At 45.0% G+C, this 5,873-nt stretch overlaps 1 pseudogene across 1 annotated transcript; it reads left to right on the top strand.

Moving 5' to 3' along the window:
- The first annotated feature begins 556 nt into the window (after positions 1-556).
- LOC146753853 (uncharacterized) lies at positions 557-2,756 on the top strand (annotated as a pseudogene). The gene is made up of 2 exons (XR_014939402.1): positions 557-1,930; positions 1,994-2,756. The product of XR_014939402.1 is annotated as an uncharacterized LOC146753853 (transcript).
- The last annotated feature ends 3,117 nt before the right edge of the window (positions 2,757-5,873 follow it).

The raw sequence follows: 5,873 nt of genomic DNA, 5'->3' as shown, positions 1-5,873 counted from the left end.
TGCTTTGACAGTCCTCAGGTTTTGAAAGCGTCTGTGACAGGGATAAACATTATTAGTAATAAATAAAGGTAAACGTAAGCCATATATGCATTACATTTTAGGAATTGTCCAGGATGGGACTGGTCCTGTGATCTTTTTTACCAGTGGTCATTACCCCCTGTTGGTGAGGCCACGCTTGGAAGTACTGTGTGAAGTTCTGCACTCTCCAGTGTAAGAGGGACATTAACACACTGGAAAGGGCACAACAAAGGGCCACCAAGATGAAGAAGAGATGGAGCATCTGTCTGATGAGGAGAGGCTGAGAGAGCTGGAACTGTTCAGCCTGGAGAAGAGAGGGTGCCAGGGGATCTTACCAGTGTTTACAAATACTTACTAGGAAGGGTACAACTGGGATGGAGCCAGGCTTTTTTCAGTGGACAAAAGGCCATGGGCACAATCTGGTTCAGGGTCTCTCTGAGCACCAGGAAGCACTTCTTCTCCAGGTGGGTGACTGAGCACTGGTACAAGGTGCCCAGAGAGGCTGTAGACTCTCCTTCTTGGAGATCTTCAAAAGGCACCTGGACATGGGCAGCCTGCTCTGGGTGTCCCTGCAGAAGCAGAAGTCGCAGACTAAGTGACCTCCAGAGGTTCCTTCCAACCTCAGCCATCCTGTTTCTCATCAATTCAGGAGTAGCACCTGTCAGCAGGCCAGGTGCATTGCTACCCAGTGACCCTGCCAGCACCTTCCAGCACCCTACTGAGATGGTCAGAACTGCAGGCACCACGCTACATACCAGTGATCTCTGCTGTATTCCACTTTCTTCTAACCAGATCTTCTGACCCATTTTCTCTTTCTCTCTCTGATGTGATTGTATTTTCTAGAGCAAGGTGTATGGTTTTCAGTGAATCAACCTCCTGCTTCAGTCTTCTGTCTCTGCATGCAGAACAGATGAAGGAAAGATTGTTTTCCCTCAGTCTTCATTTCCCAAAAGATGAAAAAAAGGAAGGAAATGCAGTCAAAGCATTTAGCCAGGAAGGTCTGCTTATGAATGAAAGTAAATATATACCCTCATTCTGTCCTTTTAGCTCACGTGCTTTGTTTGTGCAGGTAGCTAATGTGTGTTGCCTGAAAACCGAAGAAGCCGACCCTTTCTGATTCATCTCAATTCTGATTCAGCCCTTTTGATCGCCCAAGTCGCCTGACTCGGAGCCGTCCCGGACCGATCAGCAGCGACTGACCGCGTGGTTCGAGGGGGATCTCGGGCGGTTCCTTCGAGCAGGGAACCCCCGGCCTGAGGAGAAGCCCGGCAGCTGAGCGGGAGCGGCTACGTGACTGACGTGACGTGGGCGTTGCCTGGCAAAGGAGGGAGATTTAAACGGGCACAGGGAGCGACTAGTCGCTGCCACCAGAGACGGACACGAGGGGTCCGGGTCCGGGTCCGGGTCCGGGTCCGGGTCCGGGTCCGTGCACCTCGTGTCTTCCTGTTTCAGTGCTGATAAGTCTTCTGCTTCGACATGGGTGCTCCCCGGCGGAAGGCTGCTGCCAGAAATACTGAGGAGGCCCCGACAAGGGTCCCATGCTCTCAGAAACGGGAGGCAGCAACCAAGAGTACTGCAGAGACCCAGACTGAGGTCCTGCACATGCCTGATAGGAAGGCTGCTGCCAAAAAGTCTGAGAAGACTCAGACTGAGCCCCCAACCCGAGATGCTGGTGTGCAGGTCTCTGGCTGTACTGAGTGCCAGAGCCTGGCCCTTGCAGTGCTGGGTGAGGGAGGCAGTGATTGTGTTCGCTGCGACCAGGTGAACTACTTGCTCAGCCTCGTAGTTGACCTGAAGGAGGAAGTGGAGAGGCTGAGGACTATAGAAGAGTGTGAGAGGGAGATTGACTGGTGGTGTCAGTCCCTCTCAGCCTCGGGTTCTCAGCACACAGCCGAGGCTACTAATAGAGCAAGTCAGCCCCTGCCACCTTACAAACAGGTGGTAAAGGGGAACCAGCCAGCTGACAGTGCTGCAGCGAGCCCTCTGTCCTCTCTTCCCCCTAGTAGCAACTTAAGAAGGGATGAGGAGTGGAAACGTGTACCTGCTCAGCAGAGGGGGCATCCCCCATCCCAACCATCCTCAGCTCCCCAGGTGCCTCTGCGAAACAGGTTTGAGGCCCTGGAATTTGAGGGCGGGACGAGTGAGAGTGTGGAGACAGGTTCACCCATGAGGTTGCCTCAGGCAAAGCGGTCGACCCCAAGCCTCAAGACTGCTTCTACCCATAGGACAGAAGGGTGATTGTCATAGGTGACTCCTTTCTGCGAGGAACAGAAGGCCCTATATGCCGGCCCGACCCTACCCGCAGAGAGGTGTGCTGCCTTCCTGGGGCATGGGTCAGGGACATTTCAAAGATAATTCCTGGATTGATTCAGCCTTCAGATTACTACCCACTTTTAATAATTCAGTATGGCAGTGAAGAAGTTGATAAGGAAAGCCTGAGGTCTATCAAGAAAGACTTCAGGGGAATGGGGCGAATACTTGAAGGAGCTGGGGTGCAGGTGGTCTTTTCTTCTACACCTGTAGTGTCAGGGAAAGGTACAGGGAGGATGCAAAAAACCCAGCTCTTAAATAGATGGCTTAAGAGCTGGTGCAGACACAAGAATTTTGGCTTTTTTGACCATGGGGCAATCTACACTGCACCTGGCATGATGGCTGCTGATGCAAGCAGCCTGTCCCTGAGGGGTAAGAGGATATTATCTAAAGAATTAGCGGGTCTCATTGACAGGTCTTTAAACTAGGAACGAAGGGGGAAGGGGGCAAAATAATAGCTACAGGTGTTGAACGGGTCATTCGAGGGTTTGTACCAAACTCCGTGGGCAATGACGGCAGAGTGCAAAGGGAGGGAGTAGGGCAGGCGGATGCTGGGGATGCTGCTGTTCTAGTGGATCCTGGATCCCTTATAAAGGTGGCCAGACGGATAGCCTGGCTGAAGTGCCTTTATACTAATGGCAGGCAGCCTGAGTAACAAGCAGGAGGAACTGGAAACTGTGATGCACTGGGAAAGTTATGACACTGTTGCTATCACAGAAACATGGTGGGATGACTCCCACAATTGGGATACTGCCATCGGCGGCTATAGCCTCTTTAGGAGAGGTAGGTGAGGTAGGAAGGGAGGGGGAGTTGCTCTCTATGTCAGAGATTGCAATTTGTTTCCACTGGATTTAGAATATCCTTATGAGGTACAGATTGGTAAACGCCAGAGAAGGGCAACAGACACTGAATGTAACATGATTATATTTACAAACACTACATTAGCTTGCAGGGACAAGGATTATTTAGTTGATAAATAAGGTCAGTATAAATTATCTCAGCTTCCTGTGATTTTGAAAGTCACACTGAAAAATGATCTGTTCTTTGTGTTTTCCTTGTCCCATAGTTAAAAGTGGACATAAAGAACAAAATGCCTGATACTTTTTTTCAAAATATGACCTATCTGTGGGATTCACAGTGGATGCAAACACTGTACATTGTTACGACATACTGGTTTTATTGCTGCAAGTAATATAGATAGTTATCCACGTAAAATTAATTAAATCCATCTTTGCTTCTTGCCATTCAAAGAGTTGTTGCTGAAATTAGGGTTTTATTAAAGTACGATACAAGGGAAATTACTGCCCCTTTGAAGCATTTGTGCCTGACCTGAATTTAAAAAAATAACCCATTTTAATAGACATTCACTCTACATATCGAAACGGTTTCAAGCAGTGTTACTGTTTGATTGATGTGCATTCAGATCTTCCTGTTCCAAATTCCACGATGCACCATGTCCCTAATTCCACTTGGGAATGTGCTGAATTAAAAATGACAGCCAGAATCTGAGAGGTAAATAAACCTTTCCAATTAGGAGAATTAGTGTTATAAATACATAAATAAAATTGAGCGTAAATTTTAAGTGAAAATACAGTAAACAATATGCATTTTGTAAAACAGAGCACAGTAGAAATCAAAGATCATAAAAGGTCCTTTGAAAATACGTGTAGCTGAGTGCTGTTTTTTTGTTTGTTTGTTTGTTTGTTTTGTTTTTTAATGTTGAATTTTCTTTTAAATGCTCTGGTTTTTTTGTTTACTTTACCTGTTAATACAATATGCACTGCTATTTTTAAATACACCAACTGTGGAATTTAGTTTAAAACTGAGGAAATAGCTTAAAGTGTTTATTCTCACGGTATGGACAGTCTTATTAGGATGGTCTTCTGTTCTCGCATAAACATACTCAGTTTCTAAAATGTCCATAAGAACTTATAGTAAAGGTTAACTCTTCAGTTTTCATTATGACAAATGGCTTGTTTGTTTTCTCCTTGGTGTCAAGCATGATAAGCCAATAATGAACTTTCTGAGAAGGAAAACAAAAGCCCAAACCTGTCTCAAGAAATTAAATTACTTGTTCAAACCTACTGTGACTTGCCTGAATTTCAGCGTCAAAAAAACATGTGGCAAATTCCACTGGTGAAAAAGCAGTTTTGGAAGCTTGCCTTTGAAATGTCGGCATAGATTAAGTAACAGTTAGAGAGGTGGTGTCTGCTCTTCCATTCATGGTTTCATGAAGCACTAAGAGTCTGACCTGTTTCCCTGCTAACACATATGCTACCTTACTGCGTAGTATCCCTTCATTTTCCTCAAGAGGAGGTTGCTCCTCAGTTTCCAAACACCGTAAAAGTGGAGATCAAGATTTTAAAAAATTAGATTTTATCTAAAGTAAAATGAGTTGTTAAACATGGTCCACTCTTTTTAGCAAGCATTTGTGGCAAATATCCTAAGGTGAAATCACTCAAAATATACACATTTCTGTTAGTTAAGACACCATTTTCTGAAGTTCTGTCACATTTTTCTGATTCCATCTCTCAATCCTGACTAGAAAACAACAAAACAACTTCTTGAAAATGCCAGCCTAGTTAGAAAGACTTGGGAATAGGATAAAGAGTGTAAAAGCCTCAAAACGTGCAGAGATAAGTCAGCAAGTCATAGTTCATCCCTGAAAATGAAGAAGAGGTTTCACTATTACACTAGAACAGGACAGAAACTTTCATTACAAAAGTCGTCTGTCTGGAGACAGTTTACTTAGCAGAAGGCTCTGGATTAATTCTTCTGTTTGTATGTGAGACCTTCCATACCCATGCCTAGCGATGCTCAGCTTCTATTTTTATTAATGCAAACATCAAGCCCACAAAAAGTATGCTGAGGTACCTGAGGGTGAGAAACTCAGTGTGTCGGTGGAAGGAAAATGCTTCATTTCAGATATGCTAAGGAAAAAGAATCTTAAAGACTGGAACATACCTCATGAGATATGCAGCTAAAGAAAGATCCAATACTAAAGGGAAAATAGGGATCAGTGGACAGTTGTCGTTCACATGAGGGAATAAAGGATGCAGGACAATGGAGATATATGAGGGATGGGGTATGGGAAGGAGAAAATGCTGCTTTAGCAAAGAAATGGTGGGGCAAGCATGATGAAACATCAGCGATTAAGACCACATGAAACTTGCCTGGAGAACGAGGTGAATTTTAAGACAACAAGAAGAGCTATTTGAGTTTATGCCAGTGATGACAATACAGAGACAAGACAAGAGGTAGAGAAGCTGTAACAGCCTCTTGAAATCTTCTGAGGAGGAAGAGAAAACGAAGGAAGAGAAACTGAAGAAGCCAGATTTATGTAAGAAAAGAAATAAAAATAATAATAATATAAAAAATCCTAAAACTTCAGGTGAAGCAATGGGTAGAACTGAGATATGAGACGTACAGTGCACGACAGTCCCTTCGGCAGCGGTGTATGCAGGGCAGGCTGCAGTAAACTTGCAGCTCTTTACCAGCAGGTGGCATCACAAGGATGCATATCACAGCCAATTTCGAGTTTCGCT

Source organism: Coturnix japonica, chromosome Z (assembly GCF_054131305.1).
Source record: "Coturnix japonica strain WE chromosome Z, WE-NBRP24, whole genome shotgun sequence".
Taxonomy (NCBI): domain Eukaryota; kingdom Metazoa; phylum Chordata; class Aves; order Galliformes; family Phasianidae; genus Coturnix; species Coturnix japonica.
This window is presented reverse-complemented; position numbering and strand designations above follow the sequence as displayed.